This window comes from Lissotriton helveticus, chromosome 6, assembly GCF_964261635.1.
Source record: "Lissotriton helveticus chromosome 6, aLisHel1.1, whole genome shotgun sequence".
Lineage (NCBI taxonomy): Eukaryota > Metazoa > Chordata > Amphibia > Caudata > Salamandridae > Lissotriton > Lissotriton helveticus.
In genome coordinates, this window is record NC_136067.1 from 1,617,668,929 (window position 1) to 1,617,689,131 (window position 20,203).

A 20,203-nucleotide genomic window follows, 5' to 3' on the forward strand; every position below is an offset into this window, starting at 1 on the left:
CCTACCGGGCTGGCATCTATGATTAGTTCTGTTTTACGGCGCGGCTGGAAGTATGCCATCACTGTTTTGTCAAGAAGGCTTGCTTTACTGTCTTGGAACGCCTTGTTGGCTGCCGCTGTCCACTCCCACTTGTGGTCTTGCCAAGTGAGTGCCCTCAGGGGTTCCGCCAGAGCCGCCAGGTTGGGGATGAAACGGCCGCAATAAGTGGCCATGCCTAGGAAACTCCGCATTTCCGTGGGAGTCCGTGGAGTGCTTGCAGTCCTGATTGCTTCCGCTTTCTTGGGGTCAACTTTCAGCCCATCTCGGGTGAATGTATACCCGAAAAAGTCAATGGATTCTTGGTAGAACGAACATTTTGACCGATGCAGGGTCAATCCACTTTCTGCCAACCTTTGTAACGTCGCTCTCAAACGGGCATGATGCTCCTCGAGGGTGTTGGAGTAGACGAGGATATCGTCACTGAGGTTGATCACCCCGCTCAGACCTGACAACACCTCACGTATGGCGTTTTGGAACACCTCAGCCGCTGAGGACACACCAAAGCTCAGCCGACGGTACCTTCGTAGCCTCACGTGGGTCGAGAATGTGGTTATATAGCGGCTCTCCGGCTCCAGTTCGAGTTGATGGTACCCCGAGTTGAGGTCCAGCTTCGAGAACCATTTCGCCCCGTTCAGGTTGGCCACAATGTCGTCCATGGTTGGGGTAATGTGCCTCTCTCTCTTTACGGCTGCGTTGGGGAGTCTCATGTCAACGCACAGCCTGATTGCCCCTGGTTGTTTCGGTTTGGGTGCCACGACCAGTGGGGATACCCAGGGGGTCGGACCTGACACTTTTTCTATTACCCCGAGATCTTCTAGCTTTTTAAGTTCTTCCTCTACTTGGGGCCGGAGGTTGAACGGCACTCGCCTGTGCCGGAGGGCTACGGGGCGCACCGAGGTGTCTATGTGTAGACGAAATTTCTTCCCTTTGAGTCTTCCCAAGCCTTTGAATAGTGCGGGGAACTCCTGCAGCAGACTGTCCGCATGTGACTGGTGCACTTGATTCGCAAAGAATACGAGCCCCGGCTCCTCCGCCCTGTGGCAGCTTAAAAGAGTGCCCTTCTTCCCTTCTGTGATGTGAAAACGTGCTTCCGTCGAGTATTCTCCATTCACGACGGTGGTGCTGGTTACTCCACGCAATGGTAACGGGTCTGTACCCCCATAAGTGTAGATACGTGCGCTGGAAGGTGCAAGAGCAGGCTTAGGTGACATTTGTTCGTATTGCTCTGAGTCCATAACATTGACGGACGCCCCCGTGTCTATGAGGGCTCTCACTTCTGTGCCCTCGATAGAGACGGAGCACATGGGCGGCGGTCTCCTCTTCGTGGACACTCTGCTGACGTATGAGATGACGTACACTTCCTCGTCGTCGTCGTCGTCGTCTTCGTACCGTGGCCGCCTTTCCTGGGCTTGACTGTCGGGGGCGGCAGTTCTTGTTCTAGTGACAATTGTCTGACGCGCTGCGACAGGTGTCTGGGTCCATAAGTTGCGCGGGACCTGGGGGCGTTCGGTCTGTATCTTCCGCCCCGGCACACTGCTGCAAAGTGGTTTAGCCGGCCACATTTCAGGCACGTTTTCCCTTTTGCCCCGCATGTCGCCGTCTCCGGGTGATCTTCTCCGTAATAGGCGCACTGCGTACCACGGGTGGGCACATGTTGCTGGCGACCGGACGGGGGCCTCCTTTGGATCGCATCAACTCTTTCTTCCTTGATCGGTGTTGTCTTGGCTGCTGCAGGCGTGGCTATCGGTGAGCGCAAAGCAATCTCCATTTACTCCGCCATTGCGTCAGACAGCTCGTGTGAACGGGCTAGAATCAGGATTTCATCTAGCGATATTCCAGGTTGCTGGAGAATGAGTTTTCTCAGTAGTTTTGATCGATACCCCACTATGATCTGATCTCTAATCTCTTCTCTTGGGTTAGTGAAAGGGCAGGTGCTGGCCAGCCGGCGCAGTCTCGCATAGTACATGTCTACAGATTCGGACTCTGTTTGCCACGCCCTTTTAAATTTGAACTTCTCGAAGTCATTGTTGAGTTGGGGGTCAAAATGGGTGTTAAGCGCGGTGACCGCTGCATCGTAGTCGTCGTCTGGCCCAGTGTTGGGGAGCGTTTCAAAAAGGTCGTAGATTTCTGGACCTCCGTACAGGATGAGGAGGGACCTCTTGACCGTCCCGTCGGTCTCTCGAGTGCCTTTGAAGTAGAGGTTAAGCCTCCCGAGCCAGGCCTTCCACCTCGGTGCCGCCGTTGCGGGGTCAGCCGTTTCGCTGAACGGGGGAATGGGCGCCACACCCTTGTGCGCGTGGCTGTGCGGTTGTTGAGCAATCACCGCTGCTTGACCCTGGGCTCCTCCAGCCTGGCCGGGTGGTAGTGGTGCGGCCGCTGCGGCCTGGTCCTTGCCACCGCCTGCCTGGCCTGACCCCGGTGCAGGGTTCGACATGGTCTAGCCACTGCTGGCGCTGCTGCACCATCTGCTAGCCCGAAAAGTCTAGTTGCGTCCGTCCAACCACGGCCTCATGGCAGCAGACGCGCTTCTCCGCGTTGTAGGGTGTGCCCTCTCTCCACGTGCTGGATCGGCAGGTGCAGGGGGAGGAACAGGAAGTCACCCCGGACGCGCTCTATTCCCTCAAGTGATGCGAGAAAATGTCCGTGCCAGCCGTGTGGTGGAGGGGCCACTGCCTTTTGTGAGCGGTCTGGCCTCTGGAACCGAGGAACAAGCCACACAGGGAGGCGTCCATGGCCCGTGGAGTTGTGGAGGCCTCTTGTCTTTGCCAATGCTTGACTGCGGCTGTGTGTGGCAGAGTGACGTCGAAGATGGCCCCAGGGGCGTCGCTGCAGGTTGCCGAGCGGGGGGCGAACTCGCTTTGCACGCCTGTAAGGCCAAGATGCTTCGCGCTCCACGCGCTCCTCCTCGCCCCTCCCCTTCAGGCCCGGACTGCGCGGCCTGCTCCCGCTGACGTAGGAGGCGCGTGCAGGGCCATGCGGGTTGCTGGGTATAGCGCGAGCAAAGGGGAGGGGGGGCAGCGACAACTCACCCACGGCGGAAGAGGACACCCGGCGAGGCCCCGCCAGCTGAAGACGCTCCCGACGGGGAGACGCGTGGGCGGGCCTCGAGCCTGAGCGCGGGCGGGGAGTGAGTAGCGGCCCGGCTCTGGAGCAATGCAGGTGGGCTCTGCAGCTCCGACGCTGCGTGGTGAGGGCACGATCGGGCTCACGTGTGCTCAGACCGGCCTCGTCACCAATGTGGTGGGCCAGGACAGGGCCTGCCACGTGCGGTCTGGGCTGTAAGATAAAAGCACACGGACACCAGTTCACACTATGCCGGAAAGACCCCAAGCGGTCTTCTGCCCTGTTTATTTATACCCCGGAGCGAGCCCGCCCCGGGGGTGTGGGGATGCGTGTAAGAACTGCTACAAAGTATAGAGAAGCCCGGGTGGCTCTCTACATCGAGGGTCATATAGCAAGGGCAGGTCAGATCACAATCTGAGAGAGTACTTACATTTGATTCAACTACTTTTCTCTCACCTTTCTCTCCTCTCACAATGTATTGCCTGTTTTTCAATGTATTGTGTAATTGTCGATCTTTTTCTGTTACATTGTTGATTCTCATGTAAAGCGCTCTGATACCTTCGGGTCTAGCCAGCGCTATATAAAACTCTTTAAATAAATAAGGGTGAATTAACCAGTGGTGGCTGGTGAGATTTGAAAGTGGAGGGGCGTTAAAGTTCGGGATGCGTGCCTTATGGCGAGCGACCGAGCCCGACTGCCATTAAGGGAGTTGGAGGGGGGGGAGCAGGGTTCTCCCCCAGGAAAAATTTGAAGAAAGCTTGTGAAAATGGTACATTTGCAAGCAAAATTGAGAAACAAGAAGGTTAATAAAGCAATTCTTCTATAATGTCAAATAAGTGCACTCATCCTCTCAGCTATGATGATGGGCAAAGAACAGACAACATGCACCTACAGAAAGAAACATACACAGATGCGCGGCACACAAACAGATAACACACACCAATGCAGATTCATGCACATTGAAAAGCATACACATGTCCACAAAACTCAAATCCACAGACACACACAACCACTCAAGCACACAATCGAGGACATATCCTAACAATGATGCACAGTGCTGTTCCAACCAAAACAGCAAAGTGCCTAAAATTCCACAGTAATTGTAACTACACAGCCATGAAGCATGCCACAATGCTAGAAGCCTCAAACCACATGGAATCTGCGTCAGAAATTACATCAGGTACATACAGCAACTGATATTGCATGTGGATAAAAAAAAACAATAACTGCAAATACAATAATGTTTACAAAGACCATTAATTGATGATTTACATGCACCAGGCAGAGGAGAATGAGATTTGGGTATTCATACACACTTAAAATGCAGTCTCTCAGGTAGTTATGCCATGTGACAGACGCTTAGCCAGCATTCTTTGCATTCTGGAACATGCAGTCTATCCCGAATTATAGCAAAACTACTAGAGATGGATATGCTCCAGCTTGGAACCTCTAGACAAAAAAACAAGGCAAGGAACTAAGTGGCTTCTGTCACCCACCGCCTTACCTCAATTGCTATTTTCCAGAAGGTGTTCTACTATGTATGTGATTTAACATGTAATGGAGTGCTTTACATAAGCACCAGTTACATGATGTACCATAGAGTAAGATACAAAGAACCCTCCCCCACTCCACAGAAACGTTGTGTAAAAAGCACAGCATTGTGTCTTTACCTCTTCGCTGTAACCCAGCTCCACGGCGCACACAGCCCGTACAATCCACAGCAGAAAAGGTGCCCATGCCACTTAGAGGGTCCTGCCCTTCACAACGAAAAAATCCTAAGCTCCGAAACAACTCACCATGTGAGGATATGAACTTTAGGAAGCACAATGACGATCAAAGGCGGCAGCTCTTTTCAAAGCAAGCAATGCATCCTCTCTCTCTTCGTGCCGCACCGAGGAGAGATTAGAACGAGAAACACAGACTCCTCCGTGCAGTGCGACTTCATGGGCATACACTGCCAGAGGATCCTGCAATTAACTAATTCCACACTGTGAAGCACACAATTGTGACTTCCTTGCATGACTTTTATGCTCACACAAAATACATGTGTGCTGCCTGCACGCAAAGTTAATGCAAGGGTGGCATTGCCACAGTGGTGTGACTAAGCAGTAACCAACAATTGGCCCTCGCTTATCGTAACAGTAAAGGAGAGACAATATTTAACATTACCTTGCAGTTATTACAAGAAAAAACGCAATTAATGCTTGCTTAAATATACATTCAGCTAGACAATGTGAATGTGCATGATCCATCCACCCCAAATGTGATGAGTGCGCAGTTCAGGAACTTCAAGCAGCACTTGAAATGCACCGGGACAAAATAAGAGAAATACTATTTTGCATCACTTGTAAGCGCAGTCGCCCTTTTAGGATTTAGTAAGTAGAGGCCTTTGTTAGCGCCCTTACATTAAAGGGCATGTGGAATGTGAAATGGTGGTCCCTCGAGACACAACCTTCGGCAGCGGTGGTCGGCATGCTCGCAGGAGGGAAGGGGAGGGTGTCGCAGTAGAGAATTAAAAAATAAAAACATTGACCTAAAATGCGCGTGCACATCATCAAATCGCCATCTGTTCCCCAGCAGATCTTCCCGCTCCGCCCCACAAGCTTCCCCCAGCGTGCGCTCTGCCTCAGCCGCACTCCTCCCACACCTTTGAAGTGAAGCTTAGCTTCACTTCAAAGGCCCCTGCTGCTTCACACCCTCATGCCGCTCTCCCCGCTCCGCCCCCTCCCCTGCCCGCCGTGTCACATTTCTCCTTCCCCCTCCCCACAGCAATGCCCTCCGTCTTGTTTTAAGAGCCTGGAACTCACTTCTCGTGCAGTGCAGGCAGGGTCTAGGGATACTCTTCCCAGGGAATACAGTGCATTCCAAGAATCAAGGCGTCCTTCGTAACCAGTAACGGAGTCCGCCCCATCATACCAGCATTAAGACACACCCACCTCTGTGCAATGACTAAGTGCAGACGACTCATCCGGGAAAAGGCCCTGATAAGCCAGGCATTATTAAATATATATATATATATATATATATATCCAGAGCCTGGCAGCCTCACACGGACGTACATTGCGACTGTAAAGGGACAATGTAGTGCTTTATGCCTGGTCGTGCATTGTTCTCGAATCTCTAGATTGACAGATTTGTTTGTGAGACAAAGATAAAGTGATTGCTCAGGGTCACACGGCGCTAGTGATTGCTCAGGGTCACACGGCGCTAGTGACTGCTCAGGGTCACACGGTGCTAGTGACTGCTCAGGGTCACACGGTGCTAGTGACTGCTCAGGGTCACACGGTGCTAGTGACTGCTCAGGGTCACACGGCGCTAGTGATTGCTCAGGGTCACACAGTGCTAGTGATTGCTCAGGGTCACACGGTGCTGCGAAGTCGAGTGTGAACAAATATATTTGAACCAAAATCTCCCGCTTCCACTGCCGACAGGCTCGCCTCCACCAACCAGTCCGATCCGTGAAGCACCTCCAGGCGCTGTAACATGAACAGAAATCTCTCCAAAATGAAGGCTACTCGCTCAAAGCCCCAATTAACAAACCTCTCCATATCTTCGTCTGACAGTCTCCACAGCCTCCAACCAACCTCAAAGTGAATACACCCCAGTATCCCTTCTGTTCACTGCACAGCCCCGTCCCCGTGCTGATAACATTAACAAGCAACCCGCTATTACAATACCCGCTTGTGCATTTACTGTGCTTGTCGCACACACTCGTCTAGGTAAACAACTCCAGGAAGCCGATCCGGTTTACTGCTCACATTTAATGGCAGTGCCGTGTGATCCCAAATCCAGGGCGGTGGGATCGGGCTATAGATTCCAGATGCGCCTAGAGTCGATTCGACGCATACTCTGAGCTACGTGAGAAGAGTTGTAATCTCGGCTTCCCTCTACACTAAACTGTGATTCTGGGCAAGTCACTTCCTACCCATGCACCCTTATCTTGCAAAAGCAGCACCGTTCAACAGACCCGAGTCAGACAGGTTATTCCCGAGTTTCAAAGCAAACAATGGCTTTATTTATGCTCTCTCCCGCCTAAAATTAACTGTTTTAATAGGAGTCAGTGGGGAAATATATACCCCTATTTTTATCGGCGCAGCTCTTACATCATCTGGAAGGTTCCAGATGGCTGCCTTTTTTGCTTCTACAGCCCCTCACCCTCACACCCCCCCTCTGCCTCACACCATCTCACCCTCACTCACCCTCACACCATCTCACCCTCACTCACCCTCACACCCTCTCACACCCTCACACCCTCACCCCATCACCCTCACACCCTCACACCTCCTCAACCTCACACCTCCTCTCCCTCATCCCCCTCACCCTCACATACCCTCACCCACCCTCACACACCCTCACTCATCCTCACCCCCTCATCCTCACACACCCTCACTCACCCTCACACCCCCTCACAACCCTCTCACCCTCACTCAGCCTCACACCCTCACCCTCACACACCCTCACCTTCACACACCCTCACCCCCTCACCCGCGCACCCTCTCACCATCACCCCCCTCACACACCCTTACCCTCATCCCCTCACCCTCACACACCCTCAGTCACCCTCACACCCTCACCCTCACACCCCCTAACCCTCACCCCCTCACACCCCCTCACTCACCCTCACACACCCTCACACACCCTCACTCACCCTCACACACCCTCACCCTCACACACCCTCACACACCCTCACCCTCACACACCCTCACTCACCCTCACACACCCACTCACCACTCACCCTCACACCCCCTCACCCTCACACCCCCTCACCCTCACACCCCTCACCCTCACATCACTCAGTGCTACAACACATATTGTGTTACAATAGGTGTCACATTTGCAAAAGATAAAACTATTGGCATTGTAAATAACAAAGCTATTAATTTCGCTATTTTCAAAACAAGCACATAAATAAAAAATGTGTCCTTTACAATACCAATAGCTCAAACTTTCCTAATGCGAGACCTATTGCATTGCTGTGCTTCTCTCCCCTGCTGCACTCTCCTGCTCTCTAGAGATGTGGCCTAACGACCAGAGCTGCCATCTAAGTCACGTAAATACAAAACATGTTGCATTCCAAATGCTATAGGTGTCACATTCGCGAAAATTATAACTATTGGCGTTGTAAATGACAAAGCTATCAATTTAGCTATTTTAAAAACCAACAAATAAATAAAATATTTGTCATTTACAAGACCAATAGCTACAACTTTTCTAATGCGAGACCTATTGCATTTCCAATGCTTGTTTTGAAGGTTACTAGGCGGGTGGTTAGACAAAGGGAGGGAGGCAGAGACTTTCAGATTCTAGTGGCGTTTCCAGAGAAAGACTGGTTCATGAATCGTTCTCGACTGAAGGTGGGGGCGTTCCAGTAGCAGGGATTGGGCATTTCGGGAACCCCTTTTTGCTCCGGAGATTTTCAGACTCTCGTTTAGATAGGAGGGTGAGGGGGAGCGCAGCGCTCTGTGGGTAATACAAGCGATTTTGTATTGGGTCCGCACTTCAATGGGAAGCCAGTGGAGGGTTAGCAGAGCAGGGGAGATGTGGTCAAATGATTTGAACTGAAAATGTAGATAAACTGTTGAGTCCCTACTTGACACATAAAACTGATTTTGACACCTTTTTAAAAGAAAACGATAAACATGCACAATTGGTGCTTGTTGGACCTGGTGAAACCAGTCCACATAGGGTAGCCTGGCACAGAGTGGTTATGGCTCCTCTCGAAGATTTTTGTGTTGCACTTACATCCTTCACTTACAGTAACCCAGCACCCAACCACCATAAAAAAGAAATAAATCACACTACACCTTCTTAGAAAAATACAGGTACCAATATTATCACAGTGTAAACAAGGAACAAGCAATAACCAATTCCTTTTAGATTGAAAACAAATAGTACCTTACTTTCGGGGTTACAGGGTCATCTTTAGTTAGAGGATACAGCTCCTCAGCACATATCTCCAAAAGTTCTAAACTGGTAAGTTATTCCACAGAGCTGAATGACTAAATAGAAACAGGCATGTTTAGTTATTTGTTACACTTAGCTCTACTACTCGATTTACAGCCCTCTTGACCTGTTAGATTTCTACAATCACTCCCCTGGGCCTAGAAGGATCAGTATAAACATAAGCCCCTCCAACAGTGAGACTTTGACTCTGAATAAGCCTTTCTACTCCGTCTCTCCTTAGTTGGGATTCATGACTTGCATACAGGATTCTCACCCTTTCCCAGTTTAGTCTCTACCCGGCAAGGAAACAAACTAGGATAACGAGTTCAGTCAGTGGGTAGCGTTGGTCGATGTACAGTTCAGCAGGCTTGAGGAAATAACAGCCGGTGCTTCACTCTATCTAGGCCCGGATAGCTGCCGCCATTGCAGGCCGGTTATCGATGTTCCCCGCCCACCATACTCATTTCCCCAGCTTACTTTATGTGCCAGCCTGACAGGCAGTTCTTACTCGGGTCCGTTCCGTTCTCACTGATGGGGAAAGTCTCCGCTCCGATCTGGTTCTGCTTGTCTCTCGCTCGCTGCTTTTCGTCCTACCGGCTGCGGTGAACTCCCGTCAGCGCTTCCGCACTTCTTTCCTCGACGGCTCCCCTCAGGCAAGTCTCCGCCCAGGTCTGGCCTTCATCACCGATTCTCCTCCTCTTTTCCGACGTCGCAACGCACTCGCCAGGCAGGGGTCGATTCGTTCCCTTCGGCTGCCGCTTCACTTCCACAGCGGTGGGCTCGCGTCCCAGGCACTCACAAGCCGGAGAGGAAGACGCCGAGTCGCCAGACACCTCACCACGCTCTCGGTGAGTTCAGCCTTCTGCTTGGTGAAATTTAACTCCGCTTTTCCCTCACAATGCCCCGCATTGAACTTGACTTTGGGCAGGTCAGGTAAAGCTTCCCAGCTCCACGATGTAGAGCTTCTCACTCCGTAACAAGGGTACGTCAGAATTGGCCACAGCTTTTGGACGCCCCTTCTTCTTAGATCCCCAGACGTTTACTCACAGCTTATGGGGCAATACAGAGGCATCTGACCAGAGGCACTCCACAGGTTGAAGGAGTTACACGGGAGAACTGTTGTAGGGTTCAGTCAACAGGCCGGGGGTCACGTCAGTAGATGAGAGCAGCCGTCCCAAGGGACGATCTAACCCCTACCAATGCGCCTACCTCCCCACACTGTAGCCTCACTCCTCACCAGCTCCTACCCAAGCCTCCTGGTCACTTCTAAAATGGCCGCCCTGGTTCTGACCCTTATATAGACTGGCCTCAGGCTACCAGAACCAGCTGGAAGGTTCTGGAGCTTTTCCCATACACTCCTATGGCGCTAGTTCCTGAGGTAATCAGTTGTGGCAGTTACCAGCCACCATTTTGTGTGACTAAATTTTCACTATTATAAGGGAACACCTAGGCCTCAAAAAGTTATAGGGACAAGGTAGCACCTAACCCCTAGGACAACACCAAAAATTTCCAGTGAACATAAAAATGAAAAGTACTAGGAGGCAAAAAGGACAAAATAAATAAATAATAGGAGGGACCACCCAAAGGGCTGACAGGTCTAACACGCGTCCCCCCCAGCTGAAAGTGGGGAGAGCTACCCAACCCCTTGGGAGTTCTCATCACTAAGGCGGAAATACCTAGAGAGACCGTCTGCATGGCGTGGTCCACTCCAGGCCGATGTTCCACCCGGAAGTCCATTCCCTGTAGGGAGATAGACCATCTCAACAACTTGGGATTTTCTCCCTTCATTTGCATCAGCCAACGAAGGGGTCGGTGGTCAGTCTGAACCAGGAAGTGCGAGCCAAACAGGTATGGCCGCAACTTCTTCAGAGCCCATACGACTGCAAAGGCTTCCCGCTCAATTGCACTCCACCTCTGTTCCCGGGGAAGCAGTCTCCTGGACAGGAAAACAACAGGTTGATCCAGACCCTCTTCATTGAGTTGCGATAACACTGCCCCAATGCCATGTTCTGATGCGTCTGTTTAGACGATTAATTCCTTAGAAAAATCCGGAGCCCTCAGGACTGGAGCCGCACACATTGCTTGTTTTAAGGTGTCAAAGGCTTGTTGACAAGCCTCTGTCCAGACTACCCGTCGGGGTTGCCTTTTGGAGGTGAGTTCAGTTAGGGGTGCCACAATGGTGCCATACCCCTTCACAAAGCGACGGTAGTAACCGGTGAGGCCCAGGAAAGCTCGGACCTCAGTTTGAGTCTTGGGGGGCTCCCAGGCCATGATAGCCTCAATCTTCGCCTGGAGGGGCTGCACCGTTCCCCTGCCCACCAAGTGGCCTAGGTACACCACCGACCCCTGCCCGATCTGACATTTACTGGCCTTGATTGTCAAGCCAGCCTGTTTCAGGGCCTGGAGAACAGCTTGTAGATGACACAAATGGTCCTCCCAACTGCTGCTGAAGACGGCAATGTCATCCAGATAAGCAGCGGAGAAGGCCTCCATCCCAGAGAGGACCTCGTTCACCAGCCGCTGAAAGGTGGCAGGAGCGTTCTTGAGCCCAAATGGCATTACACAGAACTGGTAGTGGCCCTCAGGTGTGGAGAAGGCTGACCTTTTCTTGGCTCCATCTGTAAGGGAGATCTGCCAGTACCCTGAGGTGAGGTCAAAGGTACTCAATTATTGGGCAGCTCCCAGCCGGTCAATGAGTTCATCCGCCCTAGGGATCGGATGGGCATCAGTTTTGGTTACTCAATTCAGTCCCCGGTAATCCACACAGAACCTTAGTTCTGGAGTGGTGCCCGGTGGGGCAGCTTTTGGTACCAGAACCACCGGACTGGACCAGGGGCTACTTGAAGGTTCAATTACTCCTAGCTCCAGCATCTTAGTAACTTCACTGTGGATGCTGGCCTTCACCTTGTCTGACAGCCGGTAGATCTTAGACTTCACAGGTGGGCTGTCTCCTGTGTCCACATCATGGGTACACAGGTGGGTCCTTACCGGGACAAGGGAGAACAGCGAGGAGTACTGCTCCAAGACCTGTGGCAGTCCCTACGTTGTTCAGGAGTGAGGGATGGGGAGAGAATCACTCCCTCCACCGACCCATCCTTTTTCCTGAGATGTAAATAGATCAGGGAGAGACTCACTTTCCTCTTCCTCTGCTCCATCAGTCACCATCATCAAGATGACCTCGGGCCTCTCATGGTGGGGTTTGAGGCGATTGGCATGGAGCACCCGAAGGGGCTGCCGGGGGGTCTTAAGATCCACTAAATAAGTGGCCTTACCCTTCTTCTCGATCACCTCAAAGGGGCCTGTCCAGCGATCCTGGAGGGCACTCAGCTCTCCAGATTCCATCACCCACACCTTCTGGCCAGGCTCCAACTCCACAGGGTGAGCATTGTGGTCATATCACTCCTTCATCACTGCTTGGCTGGCTTCCAAGTTGTCAGAAGCTTGCTTCCACAACTTAGCCATCTGGCTCCGGAAGGCCAGCATGTAGCTCACCACATCCTGGGGAAGATTCCTGGGAGTCTTTTCCCATTCGTCTTTCACCAGGCTGATAGGTCCACGCACAGGGTGCCCATACAGAAGTTCGAAGGGGCTGAAGCCCACTCCCTTTGTGGCACTTCCCTGTAGGAAAACAACAGACAGGGTAGGAAGACGTCCCATTTCCTCCGCAGGTTCTCAGGCAGACTTCTGATCATGCCTTTCAAGGTTTTGTTGAACCTTTCCACTAGACCATTGGTCTGTGGGTGGTAAGGAGTGGTGAACCGGTAGGTAACCCCACACTCCTTCCACATAGCCCGCATGTAAGCTGACATGAAGTTGGTTCCCCTGTCGGACACAACTTCCTTGGGGAAACCCACTCGGGTAAAGATCCCCATCAGGGCCCTTGCCACTGCAGGTGCAGTAATGGTCCTCAGAGGAATTGCCTCTGGGTACCGTGTGGCATGATCCACCAGAACCAGGATAAACCTGTGCCCAGCTGAAGTTGGTGGATCCAATGGCCCCACAATGTCGATGCCCACCCTTTCAAAGGGGGTGCTAACAACAGGAAGTGGTTCCAGGGGAGCTTTCAGCTTCACCCCTGTTTTCCCACTGGCTTGGCAAGACACACATGTCCGGCAGTAAGTGTCGGACGCCACCTTCATCTGAGGCCAATAAAAATGGGGGACAAGCCGGGCAAAGGTCTTGTCCTGTCCCAAGTGTGCTGCCAAGGGTATCTCATGAGCCAGTTCTAGAAGAAAGGCTCGGTAACGTTGAGGGACAACCAAGGCCCGTGACGAACCGTGCACTGGTGCCTTGGGTTCACTGTAGAGAAGTCCATCCTCCCAGTAAATGTGGTAGTTCCCCGTAACGTTACTTGCTGCCTGGGCTTCGGCCTGTCGCCTAAGTCCCTCAAGGGTAGGGCACTCCATCTGGCCCTTACAAAACTCCTCCCTGGTAGGCCCTCTTTCCACATGCCATTCGGCAGGGATAGGTAGGTTCTCCAGGGAGACAACATCCCCCTCTGCAGACTCCTGGTCCACCACCGCAGGTGGCCTATCCGTCTCACGGGGCGTGGATGCCGAGGCAGGCTTCTCCTGTCCCCGAATCTTTCCCTTTCTGGCAGCTGGCTGTGCCTTTGTTCCAGGCTCCAGCCCAAGCGAACTCCCCCTCCGGGTAGTCGCGGACCTTATGCTGGCACAGGCCCAGTCAGGTGTACCCAGCATCTCAGAATGAGTCCGGTATTCCACCTCCTTCCAAGCATTGTGCTCCATATCATTCCCCAACAGACAATCAACTGGCACGGCAGGGCTTACGGCAACTCGAAGTAAACCTACAACCCCTTCCCACTCAAATGGAACCTCGGCCACCGGGTAGTGACCCATTCTGCCATCAGCCATCGCGGCGGGGTGGAGTACATGTGGAATTACCTGCTCTGGAGACACCAGATGACTTCTTACCATAGTCATACTGGCTCCTGTGTCTCTCAGAGCTTCCCCTCTTTGGCCATTGATGGTGACCCACTGCCCATACTTGGTAGTATTTGGGGGCACCTGGATCTTAGGAACCATCTCCCAATCTCCAAGGGACACTAAGGTGACACCCGCCCACTCTCCCCCTTATCTAAGGGCAACTCCTCCCCGAGCACTACACTAGCTACTCCCGGGGCTTTTCCTCCAGTGGGAGGGGGTGGTCTCTTTGGGCACTTAACATCACCTTTGTAGTGCCCAACCCCACCACACTCATAGCAGCGGACAACCCTTGGCTGCTGACTATGGTCAGGATGAGGGTTTCTTGGTGGGTTAGCCTTGAGAATGAATGCTGTTCCTTTTCCCTGGAAACTGTTTTGGGGGCCTCTTGAGAACTCCCTCTTTTTATCTCCCCCCTCTTTCTTCTGGGGAGCGCCCTGTCCGGTCCTTTGGGAATCCCCTCCAGTCCCCTTTGAGGATACCTGGGTACTAGCCCAGATGTCCGCCTCCTCAGCAAGCTTCCGGGGGCTAGTCAGCTTGCTGTCCACCAGGTGTTGTCGCAGCTCGGGAAAACATTTCTCGAGTAGGTGCTCCTTGAGGATAAGATCATACAACCCCTCGTAGTCCCCCACCTCGCTGCCTTGCACCCAACCCTCTAGGGCCTTCTTTGCAAAGTCTAGGAAATCCACCCAATTCTGTGTGCCCAGTTTGTGGCTACTCCTAAACTTCTGTCGGTATTTTTCTGGAGTCAACCCAAACTTTTTTATCAGTGCCACTTTCATGGTGGGGTAGTGGGTCTGCTCTCCCTGCTCTAGGGCCAAAAGTGTATCCCTTATACAAGCCATCCACCCAGTGTTTTTCCAATATTCCATGGGCTCTTAAGGATACCTCATAGGCAGCCAGCCACTTAGCAATGTCACCCCCTGCGCTGTAGCTGGCAACTACGTCCTTTGGCAAATAGGGTCTGGGTTCCCTGGTTGTGTCTTTGGGTTCGCTGCCACCAACAGGAGCACTAGGAGTCCCTAATTGCAGGGCCTTGAGGTGTAACTCCCTGGAACTCAACTCATGAGCCATCCTCTTTTCCTCCCTCTCCTTCTCCAACCTAGCTAGTTCCCACTTCAACTGCCTTTTCTCTCTCCGGTCAGCTAATTCGGCTTCGGTCAAGCTCCTTACAGAGACACTACTGCCCTCCCTCGAAAGTGTCCTAGGACCTGTTTGTAGGTTCCCCCCTTCGGTTTGGTACAGTACATCCACTCCAATGACAGTGTCCCGATCCCCCTCTTCCTCCTCCTTCCTCCCATCTGGATGAGCTGCCATCCATGCTCTCAAGCTGGTTTGGAGTTCCCCCTTTTTAGCACCACGCTTGAAAAACACCTCCTTTCTCTGACAAAATTCTCTGAGTTGTGCCGCAGTATAGGTCTCCAACTCTTCCAAATCAAATTCCATTTTGCCAACAGGGTATCAAACAGCCACTTGGAAGAATTCAAGGAAGGGTATCACGTGAGGGCTTCCTCCACCCACCACCAGGAAAGAATTTGGGGAAGCAAAACTGTAATTAGGGAGTCCGCTAGGAGAAAACTCCAGGTGTAGGCCTGTGGTACACACTGCGTTACTATTAAGTGGATGCAAGCACGAGCTCTAATCTCACCGCTGCCACCAATTATGTTGTACCTGGTGAAACCAGTCCACATAGGGTAGCCTGGCACAGAGTGGTTATGGCTCCTCTCGAAGATTTTTGTGTTGCACTTACATCCTTCACTTACAGTAACCCAGCGCCAAACCACCATAAAAAAGAAATAAATCACACTACACCTTCTTAGAAAAATACAGGTACCTTTTATAAAAGTTCTTGGAATTGTCTTCCACCGCTAGCAGTTTTTAAATTTAATACAATACAATTTTCCACATTCAATTATTGGATTTCATAAGTTTTTCAGTACATTACTTGATACTTCTTGTCAACCCCCTGTGGAAAGAATCACAGTAATAACATCTACACCTTATCTCTTCCCCAATATTATCACAGTGTAAACAAGGAACAAGCAATAACCAATTCCTTTTAGATTGAAAACAAATAGTACCTTACTTTCGGGGTTACAGGGTCATCCTTAGTTAGAGGATACAGCTCCTCAGCACATATCTCCAAAAGTTCTAAACTGGTAAATTATTCCACACAGCTGAATTACTAAATAGAAACAGGCATTTTTAGTTATTTGTTACACTTAGCTCTACAACTCGATCTACAGCCCTCTTGAACTGTTAGATTTCTACAGTCACTCCCCTGGGTCTAGAAGGATCAGTATAAACATAAGCCCCTCCAACAGTGAGACTTTGACTCTGAATAAGCCTTTCTACTCCGTCTCTCCTTAGTTGGGATTTATGACTTGCATACAGGATTCTCACCCTTTCCCAGTTTAGTCACTGCCCGGCAAGGAAACAAACTAGGATAACGAGTTCAGTCAGTGGGTAGCGTTGGTCGATGTACAGTTCAGCAGGCTTGAGGAAATAACAGCCGGTGCTTCACTCTATCTAGTCCCTGATAGCTGCCACCATTGCAGGCCGGTTATCGATCTTCCCCGCCCACCAAACTCATTTCCCCATTTTACTTTATGTGCCAGCCTGACAGGCAGTTCTTACTCGGGTCCGTTCCGTTCTCACTGATGGGGAAAGTCTCCGCTCCGATCTGGTTCTGCTTGTCTCTCGCTGCTTTTCGGCCTACCGGCTGCAGTGAACTCCCGTCAGCACTTCCGCACTTCTTTCCTCGACGGCTCCCCTCAGGCAAGTCTCCGCCCAGGTCTGGCCTTCATCAGCGATTCTCCTCCCCTTTTCCGACGTCGCAACGCACTCGCCAGGCAGGGGTCGATTCGTTCCCTCCGGCTCCCGCTTCACTTCCACAGCGGTGGGCTCGCATCCCAGGCACTCGCAAGCCGGAGAGGAAGACGCCGAGTCGCCAGACACCTCACCACGCTCTCGGTGAGTTCAGCCTTCTGCTTGGTGAAATTTAACTCCGCTTTTCCCTTACAATGCTCCGCACTGAACTTGACTTTGGGCAGGTCAGGTAAAGCTTCCCCGCTCCACGATGTAGAGCTTCTCACTCCGTAACAAGGGTACGTTAGAATTGGCCACAGCTTTTGGACGCCCCTTCTTCTTAGATCCCCAGACGTTTACTCACAGCTTATGGGGCAATACAGAGACATCTGACCAGAGGCACTCCACAGGTTGAAGGAGTTACACGGGAGAACTGTTGTAGGGTTCAGTCAACAGGCCGGGGGTCACGTCAGTAGATGAGAGCAGCCGGCCCAAGGGACGATCTAACCCCTACCAATGCGCTTACCTCCCCACACTGTAGCCTCACTCCTCACCAGCTCCTACCCAAGCTTCCTGGTCACTTCTAAAATGGCCGCCCTGGTTCTGACCCTTATATAGACTGGCCTCAGGCTACCAGAACCAGCTGGAAGGTTCTGGAGCTTTTCCCATACACTCCTATGGCGCTAGTTCCTGAGGTAATCAGTTGTGGCAGTTACCAGCCACCATTTTGTGTGACTACATTTTCACCATTATAAGGGAACACCTAGGCCTCAAAAAGTTATAGGGCCAAGGTAGCACCTAACCCCTAGGACAACACCAAAAATGTCCAGTGAACATAAAAATGAAAAGTACTAGGAGGCAAACGGGACAAAATAAATAAATAATAGGAGGGACCACCCAAAGGGCTGACAGGTCTAACAGTGCTCATTATAAGTGAGAGTCTTCAGCAATAGATCATAAAGAAACGTAGTTACTGCATCGTAACTACGATCGTTTGAATAACATTGGTTTGTGTTTATTAAATTTAAATGTTTTTTTCTTTTAACGTGGAATAACATCGTGAAAGTGATGACTCACGTGTTATAGAAGTACCATTAACCTATTCTTTTTTGAATAATTATGTATGTGAAGAATTAACAGAACTAAATGCTAATTAGATAACCGGATGAAAGTTTATTGAAGAGTTTGGTACTAACACTATCTTTGCTCATGTTAAAGTGTGCACCGACCAAGAAAAAAGAAATTATGCTGTACATATATGCTAATTCCAATTTACTGTAACTTTCAGAGAATGATCTTCATACATGTACTTATAAGAATTACTAAAAATGATTTAGTTACTTCACGTTTTCAAATACTTGTATATGTTGGTACTATTGAAAAGTAAGAATATGCCATAGTTACACATGCTAATTGCAATGAAATTACAATGCTTTACAAGTAACATAAATAGCATAAATAGAATAAATATTATAAGGGTTTAGAAACTTTAGAATGAAATATGTATTTGCATTATAAATTTACATCGTATATTTCATGAACTAAAATTCAATTTAGTAAACAAGCAATAGGATGACAATGGCCTAGAACAATGCTGGCACATACACAATTTCAGGAAAGTATTATTCACATATGTATGGACAGGTGTGCTCAATGAAGACAAAAACACTAAGTTATCCAGATAGTGTCAAGTAAAGGGGGTAAAACCCCATATACTGAAAATATCTAAAAAATGTCCAGAGCACCACCACAATCAGAATGAAAAGGTCCATCACTCTAACGGGTCCATTTAAGTGAAATCAACTTCGATGAGCATAAGATAAACACAGATAAACTGATGGTTCCAATCATTTTGATTACATATTAAAGCACATAGACAGCCGACACGTGTTTCGTCGCACTCAATGACTTTTTCAAGGCTTTAAAATAGTAAAAATGATTCATCCAATGAAAATTACAAACGTAGCCAAGACATGGCCCCCGGAGCCCCGAGGACTAGAAAAAGGATAATGTCAAACAAAATTGTCGAAAAAGTTCAGAGCACTATAAATTCAGATTTGAATTGCCGCAACATTGATAAGTCCAAAACACTAAAAAGCTAAGTGTAATGAAAGCTTACTGCGCTGAGTTGCGTGATATGCGTGTTGGTTGACATTGAGAGAATTTAATTTAATATATTGTCAAAAACAGAATCATGCATGACGATCGTGAGATGCTCGCAGCAGAATAATTCAACAAAGCAAAACGGGCACTACTGAGGCTGATTGATTTGTTACTACATTGTGTGGATCTAACAATTTGAAAGGTTTTTTAAATAATCCACAGAGTTTGAAATTCATCAAAGACTGCATATGAACCTTTTTTTTTTGCACGAAACCATTACTTGAATAATAGATTTGTGAACATTTTGAACCGAGGCGCTCCTTTCAGGATAAAAACAAATGGAACCATCAGTTTATCTGTGTGTACCTTTTGCTCATCGGAGTTGAGTCCACTTAAACGGACCCGTTAGAGTGACGGACCTTTTCATTCTGATTGTGGTGGTGCTCTGGACATTTTTTAGATAAAATTCAATTTAGGCCTGCATTTTCTTTCTCTTGCTCGGTTCTGTTCTCATGAGAAGCTTATACATTTGCAATGTGGGATGAAACTATGTTTCATAAGAAGAGTTACCATGCACATACCAGGACTATCCACAACTATTTTGCTTGCAATGGGATCATCTGCTGTGAGAAATTGTCCTTTTCAACTCACTCGTTTGCCTTTGCTCAAAGCTTATTGGTTATAATTATACATTTTTGAATACTTCAACAGCTTATGCGATGATCTCCACCTTTTTGCCGTTAAATATGTCTTCTTTATGCTGCTTGACAATCATACTATACGAACTGGCCAATTAACTCAGTGGTCTGACCAGATGAGGTGACCCAGGAGGTGTCACCCTAGAACTTGGGAAATTATATTACATGTTGGATTGATGATAATGAGGGCATGCCATTCCATGCCAGGTCTTTTCAACACTGTGTCACCTTTCCATTGAGGATTGCTTCCTGGCGGACTCAGAGACATCACTAGTTTCTTGTGGACTCTACTGGCTTTCCTTGCTCTGACACATATGCTGTGTGCGATACTCCTCTTCCCCCCCCCCCATGGGAGAGAACTGTTGAGCCAATAGGGTTCATGTCCCTTCTGAACTCTTCCCTTTGAGCTTCAGTAATTGATGGCCCGAAAGAGATTAATTTATTTATTCTGCATTACTAAATGCAAATGCCTGATATTGATGTATTACTCTTCTTAACTTACTGGTAAAATAATCTAGCCATCCTCAAATCCTGTTTCTGTCTCTCTAAGACTTGTCTCCAATAATTGATTGTGCATACCAATATAGTATTAATGAGGGATGGAAA